The 26,539-nt window shown below is 36.3% G+C and overlaps 1 protein-coding gene across 3 annotated transcripts in view; it reads right to left on the reverse strand.

Moving 5' to 3' along the window:
- The window catches only part of LOC118019694 (protein argonaute-3-like), a 127,582-nt gene that overhangs the window by 49,230 nt on the left and 51,813 nt on the right, over nt 1-26,539 (reverse strand). Inside the window, exon 1 of one of the 3 annotated variants that reach the window (XM_035019111.1) lies at nt 16,943-18,312. The exons of the other annotated variants lie outside the window; for them this stretch is intronic. The gene's annotated coding sequence lies outside the window, so the exon portion shown is untranslated. Of the gene's footprint in view, nt 1-16,942; nt 18,313-26,539 lie in introns of those variants that run through there. 3 annotated transcript variants of the gene reach the window in all.

A 26,539-nucleotide genomic window follows, 5' to 3' on the forward strand; every position in this document is an offset into this window, starting at 1 on the left:
TGCTCAGCGTGCAGTCTGCTTGAGATTCTCTGTCTCTGCCCCTCCCCTGGCTCATGTGGGCTTGTTCTCTCTCAAATAAAATCTTAAAAAAAAAACCCAACAAACCATTATTAGTAGTTAAGTATGTACATACCCTGCTTTTTTGATATGTCCTTATAAAGATTAGAATGTACATGGAACTTTTTTTTTATTAAGTAAGCTCTCTACCCACATGAGGCTTGAACTCACGACCCTGAGATCAAGAGTTGCATGCTCTGTGACTGAGCCAGCCAGGTGTCCCCATGCAACTTTCTTTTTACATGAGATCAGACAATAAATGTTCCATGATTCGTTTTATTATTTTTTAAATTAACAGTATGTCTTAGAGATCTTTCCATGTCAGTACATTCTTTTTAATGGCCTCATATTATTCCACAGTATCAGTACATGATAATTAAGTGAATATATACTCCCTTTCCCTCTTAATAAAAAAGAACACAAATGGTAAAACATTAGAAACACTATTCTGGGCTTTGATCTTTTTTCTCATTATAGGTCTTACAGATCAATCAATCAATCTACCTCCCTACCTACCCATCTATGGAACTGTATCATTTTTTTTACACTTACAGGATATATCATTACATGGATGTACTTCATGTCCCTAATGATGGATCAATAAGTTGGTTTTAATATTACAAAAAATTTTCCAACAGATGTCCTAATATATATTTTATTTGCCTGTGGGTGTGTCTGTACATATGCACATCCATGAGTACTTCTGTAGGGAAGATTTAAGAGAAAACAGTACTCATTGCTAAACTTCCAACCAGATAAACTTTAGAATCACCTCCACAGTTTCTAACTAATAAAAAAAAGAGATTGGGCGCCTGGGTGGCTCAGTTGGTTAAGCGACTGCCTTCGGCTCAGGTCATGATCCTGGAGTCCCGGGATCGAGTCCTGCATCGGGCTCCCTGCTCGGCGGGGAGTCTGCTTCTCCCTCTGACCCTCCCCCCCTCATGTGCTCTCTCTCATTCTCACTCTCTCAAATAAATAAATAAATCTTTAAAAAATAAATAAAAATAAAAAAAATTTAAAAAAGAGATTGATGATTATTTTAGCATTCTATTTTTTTTTAAGTTTTATTTAAGTAATCTCAACACCCAAAGTGGGGCTTGAACTCAATACCCTGGGATCAAGAGTCGCATGCTCTTCCAACTGACCCAGCCAGGTGCCGCAGATTGTATTAGCATTCTAGATATCTTATTCAAATCCATAGTAGTTTCAAAAACGTATACATTGGAGCACCTGGGGGGTGAAGTTGGTTAAGCACCCAACTCTTGGTTTTGGCTCAGGTGGTGATCTTGGGGTCGTGAGATCAAGCCCCGCCTTGCTTCCATGCTCAGCAGCAGAGTCAGCTTGAGCTTCTTTCTCCCTCTGCCCCTCCCTACCGCATGCTCACTCTCTTTCAAATAAATACATCTTAAAAAAAATGTATACATTATATTATTCTATTAAAAACATGAGAATATTTTCATGTATTAAAAAAACAGCTGACAGGATACATACCAAAATAAGCATATACTGCTTCTGGGTTAATTCTTTAAAAGTAAATAGGTAAAGGAAATAAAAATATGGTAAGTAACATGCTTATTTGCCTTTCCTTTAATCCTTCAGGTAAATTTTCTTCACTAAACTGCTATAATATTAGCATTCACAACCAATGTGTCTTACATCACTGAATTGCAACTACTAAACAAACATTATTTATCCTTTTTAACATTCTTCAATTATTTTTCCCTACTGTTTACACCACTGTGCTTCTAATCATTTTACTGTTTATCATCTTCTCTACAGGAATGTGGGCATTTCAGATGAAAATTAAAGTTAATTAAAAAAAAAGTTCTAACAAAAAATGGGTTGAAATCAGTGAGTACACCTGAATTAGGAGTGAATTTCAATGAGCAAAGATCTGCTTCTCTCTGCTGAATCCTTAACATTTTATAAGCCTAAGTATATAGGCATTTTATTCCTTCTTGCCCTTTCAAAACTAAGCTAATTTAATGGAAAAGAAATGTTCATGTTTAAAATTTAAAGAAATCTATTAACAAAACATACCCCAATAACTTATTAAAGGAAATAGCATACAACCATTTCTACAAATGATGGTCCAAAAAAAGCATTATATAAAATTCAACACCAAAGCTAATACTTATACTTTATCAGGACCAGAAAAGAATTTCCTTAATTTGATAAAAGTTATCAAAAATCTATGGTAAATTAAACTTCATTTATTAGAATGTTCTAGTTAGTGCAGTAATACAAGTTAGAGAAAAAAAAGGTAAAAAGACTAGAAAGGGAAAATTATTTTTCTTCACAAATATGATTATCTACATAGAAAACCCAATAAAATCTACAGATTTTAGAGAATTAGAGAATTAATGAGAGTTCAGCAAGGTTGCTAGACTTAAGATCAATATATGAAAATAAGTTACATTCTTGTATATATTGGCAATCAACTTAAAATGTAATTCAAAAAAATACAAGTTAAAATTACAACAAAAAACAGTAGGACTTGGGATGAAATCCAAACAAAATATGTATAAGACCTAGAGAAGTAATAGGTATCTTTTTTGGGTGGGTGGAGAGAAGTAATAGGTACCTTTACTATTGGAAAATATTACAGAAGATTTAAAAAATGGAGTAATATACCCTATTCATGTAAGTTATTCCCAAATTAATCTGCAAATTCAAAGCAATTTCAATCAAAATACTGACCGGATATAACCCCCTTGACCTCTGGAAATTAAGAAGCACATCCTAAAATTAACACAAAAAAGCAACGAAACAAGAATAGCCAAGACAGTTTTAAAGACTAACGTCTGTCCTATCATTCATCAGGATTTATTATAATCCTATTCAAGTCAAGAGACTGTGAGGATACACAGACCAGCAGAACAGACTTGAAAGCCTTCCTCACACTATATACAAATTCCTATTCAGAGAACTAAATATGAAAAGAAAAATAAGCATTTAGAAGAAAATATAGAATATCTTTCTGATCTTGGAGGTAAGGGAGAATTTCTTAAACAAGATACAAAAACTACAAACCACTGAAACTATAAAAATTTTTAAAAATATATAAACTATAAAAAACTATAATTAAAAAAAACTATGAAAGAAAACTGTAAGAAAGAAACCCACAGGGGCGCCTGGGTGGCTCAGTTGGTTAAGCGACTGCCTTCGGCTCAGGTCATGATCCTGGAGTCCCTGGATCGAGTCCCTGGATCGAGTCCCGCATCGGGCTCCCTGCTCGGCGGGGAGTCTGCTTCTCCCTCTGACCCTCCCCCCTCTCATGTGCTCTCTCTCATTCTCTCTCTCTCGAATAAAAAAAAAAAACAAAACAAAAAACCCACAAAGCAAAACAAACAAAAAACAACCAAACCCCAGGCTATAGACTGGTAGAGAACATGTGTAATACCTGTAACAAATACTTTCAAGAATATGTAATGAGTTCCTAAAATCAAGATAAAACAATTAAGTGGCAAATGACATCAGCTGGCATTTCATAAAACAGAAACCTAAATGTCAAAACACATAAATCTTCCTGAATTATCTTATGTGTAATTAAGGAGATACACATAACAATACTGACCTATCATTTTACACCATTCAAGATGGGCAAAGAATTTCAAGACCTAGAACACAAACTGACAAGCCAATGGAAAAATGAAAGCTCTTGTACAAACTGTAGGGATATAAACTGATACAGTTAGGAGAGAAAACAGTAACATATAATAAATTTGAAGATATGCTTAATTTTTAATCCATCAGTTCCACTATATTGAAATACACTCTAGAGAAATTCTCTATCTGCAAAAGGAGGCATGAGTAAGAATGCTTATTGTAGATTGTTTTTAATAGTAAAAAGAATGGAAACAACCAAAACATCCATTAGTAGAATGGATAAATTTGGAGTATATGCATATAATTAAAATTGACTAGGCAGCTGTTAGAATTCAGATAAATAAAATTGAGAAATAAAATACAGATACTATTGAGAGGACTTTGGTAGAAAAGGAGGTATTATCTACTATTTAGACTGCCAGTATCTAAATATACATAATCTATAACTAAGGAAAAAGAAATTCACAAAAAGAGACTATGTCTAGAATACCAGTGGGATAGACTTTCATCAACACAGATCTCTGAATTCATTAAGGTCATTTAAATTTTATTAAGGTTTTATTTTTATTTTTTAAAGATTTTATTTATTTGACAGAGAGAGACACAGCGAGAGAGGGAACACAAGCAGGGGGAGTGGGAAAGGGAGAAGCAGGCTTCCCGCCAAGCAGGGAGCCCGATGGAGGGCTTGATGCCAGGACCCTGGGATCATGACCTGAGCCGAAGGCAGATGCTAAATGACTGAGCCACCCAGGCGCCCCTCATTAAGGTTTTATAATACACTCTATAACTCTTCTGTATCTTTTAATAGATTAATAAATGATAGAAATTTTTGTTGTTGGAAATGCATCCTGTAATTTCTCGTTTGTTGCACTTTTTTTTTTTTTTTAACTAAGTTCATTTTCTTCTTTTCATGGGTAGCAGTGTTAGAATAATAAAAAAGGACAGGCTTTAAAATAAAATAGACATAGATTTTGATTCTATATCTAACACTTACTAATTATGATTTCCCTGAATTTCTATTTGTTCATCTGTAAAATTAAAAGAATACCTACCACTCACAGCATTAGGGTAGAGATTCCATGCAAAGTATCTATTTGTAGCCTAGGAGCTCAATAGAGCTTCCGTTCTTATTTTTGAACTGTCTACTCATGTCATTTGTTCACTGATCGACTAGTCTTAATTCTAGGCAGAATCATTTTGTTAATACAAACTAACTCCTTGAAGAGGTTTTATGGGAGAACTTTTCTTGAAGAAGGGATTAGAATTCTTAAGTTTGTGTTTTACTGTTTCAAAAGACATGGCAGAAAATAACAGATAAGAAAAAGAAAGTAATAAATATTTGCCATATTTAAAATAACTAGGACTACCAAATGAGACCAAGGACAAATGAATAGTAGAGCAGTAAACAACACTGGAGCTGGTAAAAAGATAATCATAATTATTTTTTATTATTTATTTTTTAATTTTATTATTATTTTTTATTTGAGAGAGACAGAATGAGAGAGAGCACATGACAGAGGGGAGGGTCAGAGGGAGAAGCAGACTTCCTGCCGAGCAGGGAGCCCGATGCGGGACTTGATCCAGGGACTCCAGGATCATGACCTGAGCCGAAGGCAGTCGCTTAACCAACTGAGCCACCCAGGCGCCCCCAAAAATATTTTTAATGTACACCTACTACCTCCTGAGAGGTTACATGGTATGGATGTTATCTGCCTCAATTTTATAGGCTTACTCCCATGGCTCTGAAAGTATGAGAACACAATTTAAGACTACTCATTACACAATGCTTTTTTATGGTTATAATTAGTGAGCACTTAAGACACCATGTTAAACATCCTTGCATTTCCTATTATCACCTAGCAAAATATTATTAACATAGTACTCAGGAGATATTGATAGATTAAAGAATTGTTTTTTCTTTTTTTAATGTAAAATATCACATATTTAGTATATAAAATATAGATGTGTCACTTAAATTTTTATACAGTAAATATCTACAAAACCAACACTGGATCAACAACTAAATATTGCCCGTATCTTAGAAACCTCTTCCCTAGCCCCTTTCCAATTCTAACTTCCCCTCTTCTTCAAAGGTAACCAAAGTCCTGACTTTCATGATAATCACTTCCTTTTCTTTAAATTTACAACTTAAGTACAGATTCCTAAATAGTTTAGTTTTCCTAGTTCTTGAATTTTGTGTAACTAGAAATACAAAGCATGTAATCTTTTGAGTCTGTTGCTATGGATTGTCTCTAGCTCATCTATATTAAATGTAAACAGTTTCTTCATTTTCACTTCTCTAACACTCTGGTAAAGAAATAAAGTTTATTGGGGTGCCTGGATGGCTCAGTCAGTTGAGTGTCCTACTCTGGATTTTGGCTCAGGTCATGATCTCAAGGTTTTGAGACTGAGCCCCAGCTCAGGCTCTGTGCTGCACATGGAGCCTGCTTGGGATTCTCTTTCCCTCTCCTCCAACCCTCTTTTAAAAAAATAAATAAAAAATAAAAAAAAATATATATATAGTAGTAAACTATACATAGTTTACTTATGTATGGACATTTGTGTTGGTACTTTCCTTTGGTTACTAGAATGTTATGAACATTCCTATAGTTAGTCTTTTTTGATGCACATACAGATACAAATTTCTCTAGTAGAAAAGGCTCCATCTAAAAGTAAAATTGCTGAGTCATGAAGGATATGTATATCTAATTTTCCTAGATAATGCCAAACTCTTCAAAGTGGTTTTAACAACTGACCCTCTGATAAGCAATGTATGCCATTTTTTTGCTAAATTCTAACCATTGGTACAGCCAGACATGAATTTTAGCCTTTCTGGTGGGTTATGTAGGGATACCTTCCTTTTAAAAAAGGATTTTCAGCCTTACATATAATAAAATGCGCTTTAAGTGTAAAGTTCAATGATTTTGACCAATGTATACATTTATGCTATTACCACCCCAATCAAGAAAGAACCTTTCCATCAGCCCAGAAAGTACTCTCCTGCCTCTATGTAATCAGTTCCTTTCATATCTGCCCCAGGCAGACACACATCAGATTCCTTTCACAATAGATTAACTGGATCCAAAATTCTACATAAATGGAATTATACTATATATATCATTTTGAGTTTGGCTTCTTTTGCCCATTTTAATTAGTTGAGATTCATACTGTTGTATAAATCAGTAGTTCTCTTTTTAAAAAGTAGGCTCCATGTCCAGGATGGAGCCCATTGCGGGGCTTGAACTCACGACCCTGAGATCAAGACTTGAGCTGAGATCAAGAATCAGATGCTTAACTGACTGAGCCACCCAGGTGCCCCAGTAGTTAGTTCTTTCTAATTGCTGGGTAGTATTTCATTGCACGAGCAGATCACAATTTCTTTCTCCATTCTCTTGTTTTTAGATATTAGGGTTGTTTCCAGTTTCTAGTTATTATGAACAAGCAAACATACATACACAAATCTTTGTATGACTTTTTCATTTGTCTTGGGGGAAAGGCCTAGGAATAAAACTTGTGGGTCATAAGACAAGAGCATGTTTAACTTTAAAAGACTGTGCCAAAATCTTTTTCCAAGTGGTTGTACAATTTACACTCCTACCATTTCCAGTTGCTCCACATCTTTGCCAATATTGGTATTGCCAGTCTTTTTAATTTAGCCCATGTAGTGGGTGTAAAGTGAGATCTCATTGTGGGTATTTGCATTTCTCAGATGAGCAATGATGTTTAGTATCTTCTAAGTGCTTATTTACCATTCACATACATCTTTTGTGAAGTGTCAGCCTCTGACCACTTTTTAAAATTGTCTGGCACAAGTTTTTCATATATTCTGGACACAAATATTTTATTATTTTTATTTATGTATTTATTTATTTATTTATTTGACAGAGAGACAGAGCACAAGCAGGGGGAGCAGCAAGAGGGAGAGGGAGAAGCAGACTCCCCGCCAAACAGGGAGCCCGATGTGGGGCTCGATCCCAGAACCCTGGGATCATGACCTGAACTGAAGGTAGACACTTAACCAACTGAGCCACGCAGGTGCCCCAAATCTTTTGTTTAGCTATATGTTTTGCAGATGTTTTCTCCCAGTAGTTGCTTAAATGTTCTGAAGAGGGGGTTTTCACGCAGGTTTCCAATATATCAAGAAATCTTTTACTCCAAGGACATGAATATTTTTCCTGTTTTCTTAGAAATTTCCCAGTTTTAGCTTTGTTTGGCCTGTGATATACCTAGAATTAATTCTTGAGTATGGTGTCAAGTAGGGGTTATGTTTATTCTTTTATACACATATCCACTTGTTTTTGCATCATTTATTAAGACTATCCTTCCCTCACTGAATTATATTGTCCCCTCTGTCAAATATCAGTCAACCACAAGAGTGGGCCTACTTCTCTATCTATTCTAATCGCTTCTCAGCCTGTGATGATCTAAGATCAAGTATCTTAGGAAAAAAAAAACATCGGGGCGCCTGGGTGGCTCAGTCGTTAAGCGTCTGCCTTCGGCTCAGGTCATGATCCCGGAGTCCTGGGATCGAGCCCCGCATCGGGCTCCCTGCTCGGCGGGAAGCCTGCTTCTCCCTCTCCCACTCCCCCTGCTTGTGTTCCCTCTCTCGCTGTCTCTCTCTGTCAAATAAATAAAATCTTTAAAAAAAAGAAAAAGAAAAAAAAACCCATCAAGTATCTGTAGTTATTCTGTAACTCGATTTACATGTCTACCTTCACCTCATCAGTTTTGATTACTATAGCTTTACAGCATATCTTTAATACCAGGTAGTATATATCTTCCCACTTTGTGCTTCTTCAGAATGTTTTTGGCTATTCTAGGTTCTTTGTATTTCTATATAAATCTTACGAAGACTCAGATTGTCAACTTCTATTTTTAAAAAAATCTGATGAAATTTCCATTGGGACTGTGTTGAGTCTATAGATTAATGTGGGGAGAATGGACATCTTTCTTTTTTTTTTAAGATTTATTCATCTATTCTTTTTTTTTTTTTTTTAAAGATTTTATTTATTTATTCATTAGAGACAGAGAGAGGCAGAGGGAGAAGCAGGCTCCCAAGGAGCAGGGAGCCCGATGCGGGGCTCGATCCCAGGACCCTGAGATCATGACCTGAGCCGAAGGCAGATGCTTAACCATCTGAGCCACCCAGGCGCCCTATTCATCTATTCTAAGGGGGGAGAGAGAGAGAGAGAGGGAGGGAGAGAGGGAGAGAGGGAGAGAGGGAGGGAGAACTCGTGTGTGAGCGGGGGAGGGGAGGGAGAGGAAAAGGGAGAGAAATCGTCAAGCAGACTCCCTGCGGAGTGCAAAGTCCAAGGCAGGGTTTGATCCCAGGACCCAGAGATGATGACCCCAGAGGAAACCAAGAGTTGGACGCTCAATTGACTGACCCACCCAGGAGCCCCATGGGAAGAATGGGACATCTTAACAATTTGAGTGTTCTGGTCCAAGAACATGGTTATCTTCCTTGTCTTTCTCAGGAATGCTAAATTTAGCTTTCAGTATAGAAGCCTTGCACATCTTTCTTTAGATCTATTCCTAAATATTACATTTTTTGGTATTATTATAAATGGTATTTTTATTTTTCTAATTGTTGAATGCTAGTATTATTTCTTGTTATACTGCTTGTATTGATTTTTGTACATGCTATTTGTATCCTTCCTAAATTCATCTATTAATTCTAGCAGAGTTTTTGGGGGGTAGGTTCATTAGGATTTTTATGTAGAGAATTAGGTGTTCTGCAAACAGGGATAGTTTTATTTCTTCCTTTACAATATTATGTCTTTATTTTTCTTGCCTCACTGCATTAGTTTGGACCTTTAGCACAATATTGAATCAGTAGTGAAAAGCAAGTATCCTTGCCTTGTTCTTCATCTTAAGAGCAAAAGCATTCCATTGTTTTAACTTTTATGATGCTGGTTATGTTTTTCTAGATGCTTTTATCAAATTGAAGAAGTTTCCTTTTATTGCTAGTTTACTGTAAATTTTTATCATGAGAATATTAAAATGTGTCAAATGATTTTTCTGTCTATTGAGAGGATTATATTGTTTTTGTCATGTCAGTATCACAGGTATACTAGCCTCATAAAATGAGTTGGAAAGTCTTTCCTCCTCTATTTCCTGACTTTGTGGAAGATTGGTACTATTTTTTCCTTAAATGTTAGATAAAATTCACCAGTTAAATCGCTGGAGTTTTCAAGGGATTATGAACTTAATAGATACAGAGCTCTTCAGATTACTCTTCCAAATCAATTTCTGTAAAGTTCTGTTTAAGTTATCAAATTGACTGGTATAAAGTTCATAACATTTCGTTATTAATCTTTCAATTCTGAAAGATCTTTAGTGATACCCTTTCTTTCATTCCTCATACTAGTAATCTGTTTTTTCTATTTTTCTTGATTAGTCTTTTTTTTTTAAGATTTTATTTATTTATTTGATAGAGACAGTGAGAGAGGGAACACAAGCAGGGGGAGTGGGAGAGGGAGAAGCAGGCTTTCTGCTGAGCAGGGAACCCGACTTGGGGCTCGATCCCAGGACCCTGGGACCATGACCTGAGCCAAAGGCAGACCCTTAATGACTGAGCCACCCAGGTGCCCCTTTTCTTGATTAGCCTTGCTAGGATTTTATTAATTTTATCAAAAGAACCAACTTTGGGCTTCATGCATTTTCTGCACTGTTTTCTATTTAATTAATTTTTGTTCTGATCTTTATTATTTCTTACCTTCTACTTGGATTTTTTTTTTTTTAAGATTTTATTTATTAGAGAGAGAGAGCAAGAGCGAGAGAAAGTGCGAGCACAAGCAGGGGGAGCAGCAGAGGGAGAGAGAGAAGCAGGCTCTCCGCTGAGCAGAGAGCCCGATGCTGGGCTCGGTCCCAGGACCCCAGGATCATGACCTGAACCACCCATGCGCCCCTGATTTGTTCTTTAGCTTCAGACAGAAACTTTGTGTGATACCCAGCCTCCGAGATGTCCCTAGTAAGTCTTGCCTTGTGGGATTCACACCTTCGTGTAAGTCTTTCCCTACACTGAATATAACTATCTGTGTAACTAACAGGATATTATGAAAATGGTAGAATGTAACTTTCACTGCTAGGCCTTAAAGTCATTATAGCTTCTACCTTGCTCTATCATGGATTACTTGCTCCAGAGAAAGACACCCACAATATTGTGAGGACACTTAACCAAACTAGAGAGAGATCCATGTGGTAAGAAACTACGCCTTTATCACAAATTTGTTATCAACTGAGTTTTATAAATGTTAAACAAGACTTAAATCATCCACGTAAACATTTATTAAGTACCTACTGTATCACGGACTCCCTTATGGGTTGAAATTCAGAGATGACCCAGACAAAGCCTCTGCCCTTTAAGAACAGATTCTGGGTTAAGATAGCAGATTAACAACAAGCAGTTCATTTCATTCCTTCCCCAATCCCCAAACTCTACTATAACTATGGTGAGGAATTTTAAAATAAAGATAATCTTAGAAGGAGTAGAGAACTGAAAACAGGAAATCCATCAACATTTTAGAAGATGAAAAACGAGTGGACAGGTTGTAACTGACCAAGAATGAAATCCCAAGGCAGCTATGTTGGGAAAGATAAGAACCAACTGTATTTACACTATAAAATCTTCAAAAGACATGAGCAGCGGCAGCACTAAGTACCTCTGAACTGGTGACAGAATGGGTGAAGTGCAGAAAAATAAAGAGGAAAGCTCTTTGAGAAGCAGGTAGAGTCCTAGATCCCTTGTCTAGGTCCACATTGCTGAACAACTGCCCCTGTGTCCTCCCTGCATAAATCTGGAGACTTATTCTCTGGAAAAATTAAGGGAAGGCTCTTTGGAGGGAGCACGTCAGGCACAGTTGCAGGCACAGGACTGTACCAAAACCAAGGGATTAAATGACTATAAACATTAAATGCTGAATGTAGACATTCTCCCAACCAGAATGTCCAACTTGGCTTCCAGAATGTAGACAATGAGACTGTTACCCTTGAGGCAGAAGCTCAGGACTCATCTTTGAGTAACTTGATCAGCCAAGGAAAGAGAATTGAGGACACAAATGTAGGTCCCCTAACATCAGCCCTGTGAAATCACCCTATGATGAAGCTCAGTCAAAAGGCCCCACTGATGCATTCAGAGCGTCTAGTCAGTGTTTTAGACTTCCAGTGAATCATGAGTAGATAATCAAGGATAGTGTGTATCTGAGGAAAGCCTCCAACATGGAAGCCAGAGATCAAAACAAAAGGAGTCTGGAGGAAGCATAAATATGTGCAGAAAAAAGAAAACTCCAAAAAAATTATTCTCTGTGAGCTAAGAGAGAATACTGCAATTGTGAAACAAGAAGAGTATGGTACAACAACATTCAGGAAATAAAAAAGAACTACTAGAAAAGAACAACATAATAGCAGAAGTGAAAAAGTGAATAAAAGGTTAAAAGATGAAGTTGAGGAAATTTTCCAGAAGGTAAAGCAAAATAAATGAAACAAAAAGACAATGGATACATACCTAAAATGGGTAAATTTTATGGTATGTACAAAAAAAATCTCACTAAAACTATTTTAAAAATGCAGCACTGCTTTCAAATTTTTGAAGGAAAATTATTTCCAACATAGAAACCCAGCTAAACTATCATTTGTTTTCCAGTGTGTAAGCTGTCACAATATTTGCCTCTTGTATACCCTTTTCTCATGAAACTTTTGAACAGTAAGAAAAGGAAGGAGGGGTGGAGAAGAAAAAGGATATAGGAAACAGAAGATGAATAAAGGAAAAAGACAAAATTCTCCAGAGGGATATTGATGTGAGATTCTAAGAGGACAGCTGTGTACCAGATATGAAGGGTATACTCAATGAGCTGAAACAGTGTGAATCAAGAAACAGACTGGATGAAGACTCACTGAGATTTCTGCTGCCATTATTCTGTTTTTATAATATGAGGATAGTCTGGGTAAGCTTGAGACAGATATATTTACTTTGCCTGGCTAGACCATATGTTGATAAAGTTCTTGTCCTGCTGCCTGAAATCAGACTCTCATTACAACCTCAAGAAACGTTCTGCTTTGATCTGCTGCTGAGAGAACTAATTTGAATATTATAAATTATTTCTTAGTCTTAGAAATCTTATACCCAAACTCAAGACAAATATATGAAGCAAGCAACACTAATATTGTGATTAATAAATTACTTACTAGAAATCCGTTTTCCTTGCAAAGGAAGCATATTCAGGGTGAACTTTTGACTCTTAAGCAGAATAAATTACAATTACTAAATTCTACAACAATTTATATATTCCATTTTCTTCTAAGAGCAAAATAGATAGGGAATGTTTTACAGAAGGTTATTCTTACTAAAAAAGCAAAGTAAGGAAATAAAAATAACATAACGTTTCTCGTCCTGGGTTTGAGATCTGTCTGCTAGGAATCTTGCTTCTTAAGGGATGCAGTATAGAGTTGTGAATATTAAGGACATAACTTTGGCGTCAGAAGTTGACCTCTACCATTTAAAAGTAAACTACGTGACCTTGAGCCTTAAATATAAGCTATGGTTTTATTCAAATATAGGTTTAATAGGTTATACTACATTGTTAAAATCAAAAGCAAATGGACATCAGCCTTGAAAATTCCCTGAGCAGACAAAACCAGTGTAGTCATACAAACAAAGCTTAATATAGCTTATCTTGCAAGACTAACCTGACCTGGGTCATTTCTTGCTCATGCCTCTGAAAAGCATAAGCAAAACTTAAATTGTAAAAAAACAAAACAAAAATAAAAACAAAAAACTTAAATTGTTTCCCAAGGTTGATATAAGATAACCACTGACCAACTCCCTATCATTTAAGAAAATTCTAATTTTGGGGTGCCTGGGTGGCTGTTGTTAAGCATCTGCCTTCGGCTCAGGTCATAATCCCAGCGTCCTGGGATCAAGCCCCCCGCATCAGGCTCCCTGCTCAGTGGGAAGCCTGCTTCTCCCTCTCCCGCTCCCCCTGCTTGTGTTCCCTCTCTCGCTGTGTCTCTGTCAAAATAAAATAGAATCTTAATAAAAAAAAAAAAAAAGAAAATTCTACTTTTATAACCAATCACTGAAGAATAAACAATTACTGCTTTCTCTCTATATAAACTGCTTTATAGCAATATGTTCCTGAGTCTCATTCCAAGTTTTGGCTTGAATGCTCCCAGTCTGCAAACTGTTTTTGGTGGGTGTATAATAAACTTTTATTAATTATTACTTTGGTAATTCATTGTTTTTACTTCTGTTATTTCTGAACTTTTCACAAACATATAGATTATTTAACATAAATATTAAATAAAAAATATGTGACGTTTAGAAAGAGAAAGTCAATTTAGAGAGAGAAAGCTTATAGAGATTTTTTCCTCTCTAAACTCATACAACTGTGGTAGAGTTTATATGAGATAATTAATGTAAAATGCTTAGCATTCTATCTGGTATATAATGAGTGGTAAATAAAAGTATCTTAAGGGAAATACAACTAATAAATACCACACATTCACTGTGATGGTTTTAAAAATGCAGGAATTACAATAATAAAATGCAAGCTGAAAATGGGTTTGGCTTAAATGCAGGTTAAATCAAAAATATATTCTACATATCATTGAATCTAAGACACCAGTAATGGTAAAGTACATCAATATTTTATGTATTCTAAAAAAGAAACTTGCCAGTTAAACTGTGACAAACCATCGACTGTAAGACATCTCCCAATTTCAGAGATGATGAAATGTGAAGAAAAAATATTTCTGAGTCTTAGATTAGCAAAATTACAGTAAGTCTAATTACATAGTTGAGAGAATATTAAATACCACAAAAACAATCATTCTGAAGACAAGAGTAAGTCACATAATTAGAATTAAATTGCTCTCTCTAAGAGTACTCTTCACTCTTCCATTCTTACTTCCACTACCAATTTCACCTAGAGGGAATCTTTCATTTTCTCAGAGAAATGTTCCACAAACCCTGAAACTAGAATGGATCCCTGTTATATGCAATTCCCATTGTACTCAGCACTTCTCCTTCATAATACTTATATTACTCAATACTAGGCTTTTCCAGTAGATTTCAAGTTCAACAAGGGCTGTTTTGTTCAGTGCAATTTAGCAAGCACAAGGGATGCAAAATCAAATCACACAGGAAAAAAAAAAAGAAACATGCGCAAGTCAGGTGGTCAGTGCAATATTTTCACTCGTTATTTTTCACAGCAGCACTAAATTTTACTGGCAATTAAGAAGTAAATCTGGGAGCCAGGGTGGCTTAGTTGGTTAAGCATCTGCCTTCTGCTCAGGTCATAATCCCAAGGTCCTAGGATCGGGTCCCTGCTCAGCGGTGAGTCTGCTTCTCCCCCTCCTTCCCACTCGTGCTCTATTTCTGTCTCTCTCAAATAAATAAATAAAATATAAAAAAAAACTTTTAATTTTTACAAATCTGATGGGTGTGAAATGGAACTTTTTTATTTCATTTGCATTTTCCTGATTACTAATGAATTTGAGAATCTGATTTTCACGTTTATTGGTCATCTGGGTTTCCTCTTTTCTGAACTACCTGTTTTTTTTTTCTTTTTTTAAAAGATTTTATTTATTTATTTGACAGAGAGAGACACAGCGAGAGAGGGAACACAAGCAGGGGGAGTGGGAGAGGCAGAAGCAGACTTCCAGCTGAGCAGGGAGCCCGATGCGGGGCTTGATCCCAGGACCCTGGGATCATGACCTGAGCCAAAGGCAGATGCTTAAAAACTGAGTCACCCAGGCGCCCCTGAACTACCTGTTTTTCTTTTTCTTTTTTTTTTTTTAATTTATTTATTTGACAGAGAGAGACACAGCGAGAGAGGGAACACAAGCAGGAGGAGTGGGAGAGGGAGAAGCAAGCTTCCCGCTGAGCAGGGAGCCCGATGCGGGGCTCGATCCCAGGACCCTGGGATCATGACCTGAGCCGAAGGCAGACGCTTAACGACTGAGCCACCCAGGCGCCCTGAACTACCTGTTTTTCTATTGATATGTCCTTATATTTTGTAAAGCTCTTGGTTATATGTATTGCAAATATTCTCCTAGCATTTTAACTTTGTTTATGATTATCTTTATAACATACAAGTTTTAAATTTTGATGAAGCCAAGTTTATCAGTATTATCTTTTATGATTTATACATTTTATATTTTGTCCAACATTAGAGATATTCTCTCATATTTTTCTAAAAGAATTCCAAAGTTTTGCATTACGCATTTAGGATTAAAATACACCTAGAAATAGATTTTGGATGTGATGTGGGATGCGTTTATTTTTTTCATGCAGTCAACTGTATAAACGCCATTTATTAAATATTCTCTTTCTTCAATGATATGAAATGCTGCCTGACATTTTACAAAGTTCCCATATACACATGTGGCTTATTTCTAGGCTCTGTATTCTGCTTCACTGATCTGTCTGTCCCTGCACTTAAAGCAGTGTGGAATAATAATTGTTATAGTTTTAAAATGAAGAGGGCAATTCCTCCTTCTTTATTCTTCTTTAAAATTATATTGGCTTTTCTTGGTCTTTTTTTTCCCATATAAACCTTAATACTGGGGTGCCTTGGTGGCTCAGTCGTTAAGCATCTGCCTTCGGCTCAGGTCATGATCCCAGGGTCCTGGGATCGAGCCCCGCATTGGGCTCCCTGCTCCGCGGGAAGCCTGCTTCTCCCTCTCCCCTGCTTGTGTTCCCTCTCTCACTACCTCTCTCTGTCAAATAAATAAATAAATACATCTTAAAAAAAACAACAACAATATTTACTGATCAAGTTTCATGATATGCCCTACTGGGATTTTATTTAAAATTGCATTTACAGATTAATTTTGGGAAAACTGGTATCTTACCAAATTGAGTCTTCTCAGTTTCATTCATTTAGATTTTCTCTTTTGTCTTTCAATCAAGTTTTATTTTAGAGACCTCTCAAAAATCTCTTATTCCTGTGTACCTCCTTTTCAATCCAAACTCTTGATCTCATTGTATCACTCACTCCTCCAAATATTTTTCTAACTTTCCAGGATAATTTGGATGCTCCTCCTCTATGTTCTTGGTTTTATCTATTCATTCTTTGCTTGATATGACCAAGAATTGCGCTAAGCATGGAGGGTACCTACACTGGTGATTAAGATGGACAGTCCCTAGCTTTGTGGAGCTTTCATTCTAACAGGAGACAAAGAACAATAAACACTTATAATCCCGAGTGATTCACATGCTATATTACAGGGGGAGTACACTGTGCTATGGGAATACATAAAAGAAATACCTAACTGAGACTTGGGGGATGGCTGGATGTGGGAGGGGGAGAAGGGTTCAAATACTGCTTCTCAAGGAAGTAACATGTAGACTGAAACCTGTAAGAAGAACAGAAGTTAGCAAACACAAAATAACTAAAATATCATAGTCCTGACATCCTTGCTTTATTCTAGATTTTACTGGAAAAGTTCCCACTGCTTAACTGTGAAATCATCTACTTTTTGAATATATTGCCTCCCTTGGCTTCCCTGACACCATTTTTTGGCTCTCATACTGCCTGTGATAATCATTAACTGCTCACTGGTCTTCTTCCTTCCTTAAATGCTAGTATTCCCCATGGCTTTATCCTCCTCATTCCTGTTTTATTTAAATACTATTCCTAAAGAAGTTTTTCCATTTCTACAGTTTCAAATATGAACTTATATACTGAAGAGTTCCCAAACTTCTACTTCTAGCTCCCACCACTACAGATTTTCATATCTGCATTTCCAACTATATATTATAGTCTCTATCCATATGTCCCAGAAGATCTTCAAGCTTTGGACATATTAATATTTGATCTATTTATATATGGTATGTACTGACAACTAACCAGCAATAGCAATTCAATTGACAGAATTACCATTCACACCTGGTATGAATGAGTCACTATTCTGATTATATGTTGGTGAATATGCCCTTCTTGGAAGCTAGTTTATAATATAACACAGTCACTGAGCCTGAAGGGTTGGGAACATGAAGATTGTTTCAAAGAGTGAATAACTTTGCAGGCCAGGTATACTTTTGTTTTAATGCATCAACTTGGCTGGGCTACTAGTTGTTAGCTATTCAAACATTAATCTAGGTAATGCTGTGAAAGTGTTTTATAGATGTAATTAAAATCCATAACCAGTTGACTAAGTAAAGGAGATCATCCTGGATAATTTGGGTGGGCCTTGTTCAGTCAGTTGAAAGGCCTTACAGCAGGGCTGGTTCTTCCCCAAGAGAGACAGAGGAGAACTTCCACCTATGAACAGCAGCTTCAGCCCATGCCCACGAGTCCCAGTCTGCGCTTCCTGACAATCTATTCTACAGATTTCAGACTTGCCTCGCTAGCCCCTACAACTGTGTAAACCAAATCTCTCTCTCTCTCTTTAGATCTCCTACTGGTTCTGCTTCTGTGGTTGAACCTGACAAATATACCAGGTTTATAAGTTTATTTCCAAAAACAATTCCTTCAAAAACCTAGTAAACCTTCTGGTCTATTCATTTCCACTCAGGTCCATGTGCCAGTAACTATACCCAAAGTTTTTCTGGACATGGTTCTTAAACCTACTGTTTCAACTTATTCCTTATAATATGGTTCCTTTCTCTCCATCCCACATTAGACCATCACCATCTCTTACCTGAACTAGTGATTGAAAAAGCCTCCTAACTGGCTTCTGAGATTAGTTTTTTCTCCTCTATCTATTCTCCACACTGCTGCCAGAGGTCTCTTTCTGGAAAACAAATATGATCATGTCACTATCCTTCTTAAAAACTTTTCAAGTCTTCCTACCTGCAGAATAAATTTGTTTTCTATTTCATTAATTTCTGTTTTAATTTATTTCCTTCTATTTGCTTTGCATTTATTTTTTATTTTTATAACTTATTGAGATGAATACTTAGGTCATTGATGCTTTTCTTCTTTTCTATTAGACATTTAAAGTTTTAAATTCTCTCTAAGCATTGTTTTAGTTAACCATACCAGTTCTGATATGTATTATTTTCATTATCATTAAGTTCAAAATATTTAAAATTTTCTTTGCAATTTATATGACCAATGGGTTATTTAGAAATTATTTAATAATATCCAAAGCTAGACTTTAAATTCCAGTAAGAAAATAGCAATTTACTTCCAAATTTTCCCATTTTCCTTCTAGAACCCAATATAGAACAACAAAGAGAATGTCTTTAAAAAGAAAAGAAAACCCCTCTACATATCTGGTGAACCCAGGAGACAGTAAAAAACTGAAATACCAAATTATAAATGAATATGGCCCAAAGTACTTGGGACTGGTAGAACCTATACAAGGGAGAAGACAAGAAATATGAAAAGAGCCTAGAAAGGGAATAGCAAATTTTCACTTCCAGAAAGAGAGAGTCCTATCCTAACTGGGAACTGCAATATTTAGAACTGAGACTGACTGGGGGAATCTCAGAAGAAAGTAGAAAAATGAGGTATAGAAAGTGCCATGAGAATGAGTGGAGGGTGGTCTAGAAGTGACAGATCTCAGACACTAGTACTCCTTTAAAAGCAAGGCATGCCCTTTTCATCTATAATTTCAAACTTACAGAAAAGTTCACAGAACACCACAAAGAACTCCTGTATACCCTTCAAAAATTCTGTTAACATTTGAAGCAGGCAGTTTAAAAGGCAGGAGTTGTATCCGTTGGTAGCAGAAACTAGTAAGGACCTGGTGGCTAGTAGCTCACACCTCATATATATGTACATTACTAAGAGGCAAAGGAGATGTAGCTATATTTTGAAGAAATAATCCATCAGAACAGAGGACAGAGGCCTTGAACAGAGAAACCTGGGAAACCACTTTGCTCCTAATGTCCTGTTCCTCTTCTCCCCACTCCAGAATCTTCCAACAGGTGGTTTGGGAAAGCTCATCTCATTCAAATATGAATAACAAAAAAGTGCTAAGTATCCGCATAAAGACACCATAAAAAAGGTAAAACAGTACAACATCCCTGACAAGGAAAATTCAACAAAAAATTATCACAAAGTAGATGAAAACCATAACATTACTTTTTAACATGAATTCAAAAACTCTCTCTCTTTTTTTAAATTTATTTATTTTGAGAGCGAGAATGCACATGTGAGCATACGTGCAAATAGTGCGGGGGTAGGCAGCGCACAGAAGGAGAGGGAGAGAGAATCCTTAAGCAGACGCCCCACAGAGCAGGGAGCCTGATGTAGGGCTCAATCTCAGGACCCTGAGTTCATGATCTGAGCTGAATCAAGAGTCGGTAACTTAACTGACTGAGCCACTCAGGTGCCCCATGAATTAAAAAATTCTTAAAACAGCTATTAGGAAAATCTCAGAAGGGCGGCTGGCTGGCTCAGTCAGAAAAGCATGGGACTCTTGATCTTGGGGTTGTGAGTTTGGGCCCTACGTTGGGTGTAGTAATTACTTAAACAAACAAACATTAAAAATAAAAGAAAGAAAACTTCAGAGCAGAAATCAAGAACTTAGGGAAGAGACAGCAAGTCAAGAGGAAGAAGTAAAAACAAAAGTATTGCAGCTCTGACTCATGAAAGAAATGGAAAAAAAAGATTTTTAAAAGTTGAAAAATGTAAGCACATGGTAAAAATTACACTACAAAAGGCACAGTAAGAAGCAAACAAAATAGTAATGTTTTAAAAGAAAATTAAAAAATAAAAAAAAAAAAGACTTGAACCTACATTTTCAAAGGGATTCCTTTGAAAATTGACCTAGAATGGTCAACACCGACGAAAAAATCCAGTGAAGTAAGTGTAAAAAATAATTTTAGCAACCAGACAAAAAAAGCAGGTCCCTTCTAGGGGAAAGAAAATCAAGCTGATATCCTACTTCTCTACTGAACATCATTATCAGAAGACAGGAGACAAATACTTAGAAGATATTCAAGAAAGTGTAAGTCAATAATTTTATGTCTTAGACAAATAATACTTCAGGAGTAAGGCTTTAAGTAAATGGTTTTCAGTATGTTAACACTTAGCTCTTATTCATGAGCCCTTCTCTTCTTGAAGAAACAACTAAATTAACAAGACAGGGAACAACAAATGTTAGTGAGGATGTGGAGAAAGGGGAACCCTCTTACACTGTTGGTGGGAATGCAAGCTGGTACAGCCACTCTGGAAAACAGTATGGAGGTGCCTCAAGAAGTTAAAAATAGAGCTACCCTATGACCCAGCAATTGCACTACTGGGTATTTACCCCAAAGATATAGATGTAGTGAAAAGAAGGGGCACACGCACCTCAATGTTCTTGGCAGCAATGTCCACAATAGCCAAACTGTGGAAGAAGCCAAGATGTCCTTCAACAGATGAATGAATAAAGATGTGGTTCATATATATAATGGAATATTACTCAGCCATCAGAAAGGATGAATACCTACCATTTGCATTGACATGGATGCAAATGGAGGATATTATTATTATTTTTTAATGTTTTATTTATTTATTTGTCAGACAGAGAGCACAAGCAGAGAGAGCTGCAGGCAGAGGCAGAGGGAGAAGCAGGCTCCCCGCTGAGCAGGGAGCCCAATGTGGGGCTCGATCCCAGGACCCCGGGATCATGACCTGAGCCGAAGGCAGACGCTTAACCGACTGAGCCACCCAGGTGCCCCTGGAACTGGAGGGTATTATGCTAAGTGAAATAAGTCAATCAGAGAAAGACAATTGTCATATGGTTTCTCTCATATGTGGAATACAAGGAATAGAGCAGAGAACCATAGGGGAAGGGAGGGAAAACTGAATGGGAAGAAATCAGAGAGGTAGACAAACCACGAGAGACTCCTGACTCTGGGAAACAAACTGAGGGTTGCGGAAGGGAGGGGTGGAGGGATGGGGTAACTGGGTGATGGGCATTAAGGAGGGCATGTGATCTGATGAGCACTGGGTATTATACACAACTAATGAATCACTTGACAGTACATCAAAAACTAATGATGTACTACATGTTGGCTAATTGAATTTAAATAAAAAAATAAACTACTACAAAACACAGACACAGCCACAGACACACACACACACACACAAAAGAAACAACTGAGGACAAACTGCAACCAACAGATGACAGGAAAAATTTCAGCAAAAGGACTGACAGCACAAGTATACTTAACTGTAGATTTGAGATGAAAGCAAATGGATATACGGGTGACAGAATGGAATGCAACAATTCCTAACAATGTAGGAATAATAATATATACAAATAAATCAATAATAGTGGAAAACAAAAAGTAGAATAAACTCACTGACTGTACCTTATAGTAATAGATAGGAGTCAATGTTGAAAGTCAAATAGTAAAAGCTTAAAATTATAAAGAACAATAAAATAATGGTATATTTGCTAAAACTAATTAGTAAAGGAGGGAAGAAACAAGGAAAGGAAAAGAAAAAAGCTAATATAATTGTTACTTATTAAGGAAAAAAGACACTGCTTTAAAAGAGAGAAAGAGGGGCGCCTGGGTGGCTCAGTTGGTTAAGCGTCTGCTTTCTGCTCAGGTCATGATCCCAGGGTCCTGGGATCGAGCCCCGCACTGGGCTCCCTGCTCTGCGGGGAGCCTGCTTCTCCCTCTCCTCCTCACTTGTGCTCTCTCTCACTATCTCTCTCTCTCTCTCAAATAAATAAAATCTAAAAAAAAAAAAAAAGAGAGAAAGATGAGTGGTTAGCATAGCATATTATACAAACTTGTCCAATCACCATGTTGTACACCTGAAACTAATGTAACATTGTGTGTCAACACTTCAAAAAAAAAAAAATTAGTTAAAAAAAAAAAAGAAACAGGAGTATTATATGAAGGTGTAAGTATAAAGGTTTACCACTAGTGGGAAAAATAACCCTTCTTAATATCAAAACTATTATTTAAAAAGCACACAGACCACTTGGAAGTTTCAAGAACACATATAATCAGAAAATATAAAATGATGTGACATAACTAAGACCAAGCATGTATGTCCTTCCTATCTATCCAGCTTAACTCATCCATTAACAGAAAAAAAGCTTTAGACTGACCCACAAAGCAAAACCATTCTATGCAGTCTCCAAGACAGATCTGTGATTCACAAAGTATTAAAAAAGGTAAAGGAAAGGAAAAGTTAACAGATAGGATAAGGTTCACAAATACATGGATTGTAATCCTTTCATTAGATTATGCAGACTTTTAGCTCAAAGTATAAAAAGAAAGTCACTTTATCATTGTAAAGGGTACAATTCACAATGAAGAAAACAGGTATATATAAGCCCTTAATAATATAGCAGCAACATTAAGAAAGTAGAAATCACAGGAGATATTAGGAGAAACACAATAATAATAGAATTCAAAAATTTTTCTCCCAGTCTGAGAGAACAAGTAAACAAAAATAACTCAGAAATTATCTAAAACAACATAACCAAAATGGTAAGCACTGATGAAAATTCATTTAACTCTACCCTAATAATTGAATGTATGTATTTTCTTTCTTTCTTTTTTTTTTTTTGTTAAAGATTTTATTTATTTGACAGAGAGAAACACAGTGAGAGAGGGAACACAAGCAAGGGGAGTGGGAGAGGGAGAAGCAGGCTTCCCGTGGAGCAGGGAGCCCGATGCGGGGCTCGATCCCAGGACCCTGGGATCATGACCTGAGCCGAAGGCAGACGCTTAACGACTGAGCCACCCAGGCACCCTGAATGTATGTATTTTCAAATAGCTATCGAACTTTCACAAAAATTGACTATGTATTAGACTACAGAACACACCTCAACAAATCCTTCCTGAGAGAGAGAGAGCTCATGCACCTGTGAGCAGGGGAAGGAGCAAAGGGGGGGGGGGGGGCAGAGGGAAAGAGTCTCAAGCTGACTCTGCACTGAGTACGGAGCCTGATGCAGGGCTCAATCTCATGACCCTGAGATCATGACCTGATCTGAAACCAAGAGTTGGGACACTTAACCCAATGAGCCACCCAGGCACCCCTAGACTACAAAATATACCTCAACAAATTTTAAAAGGAGAAATACAAGCCATCTTCTCTGATTAACAACCCACAAAACTAGAAATTTATAATAAAATTAGAAAATAAAAAGATCTTCAATCTGAAAATTTAAAAAGTCTCTCAGAATCATCATTTGGAGAAGAGGGAAAATACAAATGAAATTTGTGGTGTTTCTAGACAATAATAAAACTTCTACATATTAGAGGCTTTCGGATGTAGCTAAAATAGTGATCAGAAGAAAATTCATTGTTTTAAATAATTTCATCATTAAAAAAATGAAAGTAAATGAATTACTAATATAGCTCAAAAAGTCAGAAAAACAACTAAAGTAACAAAGTAGAAAAAAGTAGAGGAAAACATTTATAAAGCTAAAAGCAGAAATTAAGAATTTAGAAAACAGAGAGCTAAAAAAAAAAAGTTTCAAAAGCTATTTTGCCAGGTGGCTTGGGGGAGAGGGTGTTGAAACCAGTTATTTAAACTACTGTCTCTCAAGAGTAAAACGGACAAAACACAAATACACAAAATAAGAAATGGTGGGGCCACCAGAGAAGTAGACACAATTTCAAAAAATAAGAAACTATGTAAAACTCTCTAAAAAATCAAATACAGATAAAATAATTTTCTAATAAGATGTAACCTACCAAAATTGAACCCCAAACTGAGCCTAAACAAATTGATTTTCACAAAATAAATGGAAGTTTTCTAAGAGCTACTACCAATCAAGCATAACAAAACACACCATTCCACAAGATTTTATAGAATTCTACCAAATCTTAAAAGAGCTAATTTAAAAACTTGTACATCTTAGAAAATGAAAACTTCCAAATTTTTTATGAGATAAAAGATTAATTCAAAACTTGAAAAAGATTACACAAAAAAAGATTACAGATCAGATTAAACTTACTTTTGCATTTTGATTAAAAAAGTAAAATATTAGCAAACAGAATACAGTATCACATGAAAAGAATCCAGAAACACAAGTCTGGTTCAATGTTTGTTAAAAAGACAAGAAATATCGTATCATTAGCTCCACTGTTCCTAAAAAGAAATCTGACAAAATTCAACATCCTTTCTTAATTAAAAGTACTTAATAAAATAGGAATCAATAGACGCTCTTATACATATACATACATATATGTATATATCATTCTTAATGTAGAAACATTGGAAGCATTCCTTTCTATGGTAAGGAATAAAAAGAGGATGCCCACTAATCACTACTGCTTAACACTAATTAGTCAATATAATCTGATAAGAAAAAAATCAAAAGTATAAAAATCCAAAGGAAGAGGTAAACCTATCACTATCTGTAGATGAAATGATTATAACCTAGAAATGCCAAGAAAATCACTTGAATAACTACTATAAACAAAAATGGAATTCAGGGGTGGGAGGATGGGTTAGCCTGGTGGTGGGTATTGAGGAGGGCACATTCTGCATGGAGCACTGGGTGTTATGCACAAACAATGAATCATGGAACACTACATCTAAAACTAATGATGTAATGTATGGGGATTAACATAAGAATAAAAAAAATGGAATTCAGTAAGGCAGAGAGAAAAAGGTATACAGAAGTCAAAGGCCTTTATGTATGTAAACAATAACCAGTTAGAATCTATAAATCCATTTCATAGCAAAAAAAAAAGGGGGGGGGGAAATATGTGCAAAATATGTGCAACTTTTACATGAGGAAAACTTTAAAACACTCCTGAAGGAAACAAAAGTAATCTTGCACCAATAGAAAGGTACAGTGTTTTCTTGGACAGAAAGACTCAGTATCTTAAAGATGCCAATCTGTCCTAACAATTTATTTATTTATTTTTTATTATTTTTTTTAAGATTTTTTTTTTATTTATTTGAGACAGAGAGAATGAGATACAGAGAGCATGAGAGGGAGGAGGGTCAGAGGGAGAAGCAGACTCCCTGCCGAGCAGGGAGCCCGATGCCGGACTCGATCCTGGGACTCCAGGATCATGACCTGAGCCGAAGGCAGTCGCTTAACCAACTGAGCCACCCAGGCGCCCTGTCCTAACAATTTATAAATGTAATGAGATTTCAATAAAAATAACAGCCCATCCTCCCACACCCACTGGTGTTTCTACAGCTTACATGGTAAAATAAATAAGAATAGCCTAGAAAAGCCTGAAGAGAAATTTGAGACTAGCTCTATAAGATATTGCAAGTCATAAAAGAAACGATTGGCTACTACATTAAAGTGTTTGTGTATATGTATTTACCATCGCCCCACCCCCAAAGACACAAATTTCTACATGGCAAAATACAAAAACAAGACTGTACCAAAGGTTAAAAGACAAATAATCAGGGATAAATGCAATTCCTAACACAAGGGGCTAATCTCCTTAATTTAGAAAGCTCTCAGTAAATGAGAAACCTGAAAATCCAACAGAAAAAAAGGGCAAAAGACATAAACAAACAGCTAATAAAAAAAAGAAATAAGGTGACCCTTACACATGTGAAAATATGGCCAAATGCAAAATAAAAGTACATGAGGAAATGATTTCTTGCAAATCCAATTAATAGAATCTAGAGCTTGACATTTCTAGTGGCAACAAAACAGGTAGTCTCATTCACTGATGCACAATATTTAGAACCTCTACAGAGGACAATCTGCCAATAATGGTCAAAATTACAAATACGTTTGCCCTTGACCCATTAATCTTCCCTCCTGAAATCTATCCTAAAGATACATCTACATATATAGGAAACGATGTTCTGAAATGGGAAAGAAAACAGCCCTCGTGTACATCAAAAGAGGACTTCTGAGATATAGCTCCTTGGTGACATTTCCACAATAGCAGAAGCAACTGAAAACAATGCAGAAACTATGTAGTGATCTGGAAAGATCTAGGGATCCCTGAAGGAATGGCTGATTCCAGGTATAGGGTAGG

This window comes from Mirounga leonina, unplaced genomic scaffold (genome assembly GCF_011800145.1).
Source record: "Mirounga leonina isolate KUSES-001 unplaced genomic scaffold, KU_Mleo_1.0 Mir_173, whole genome shotgun sequence".
Taxonomy (NCBI): Eukaryota; Metazoa; Chordata; class Mammalia; order Carnivora; family Phocidae; genus Mirounga; species Mirounga leonina.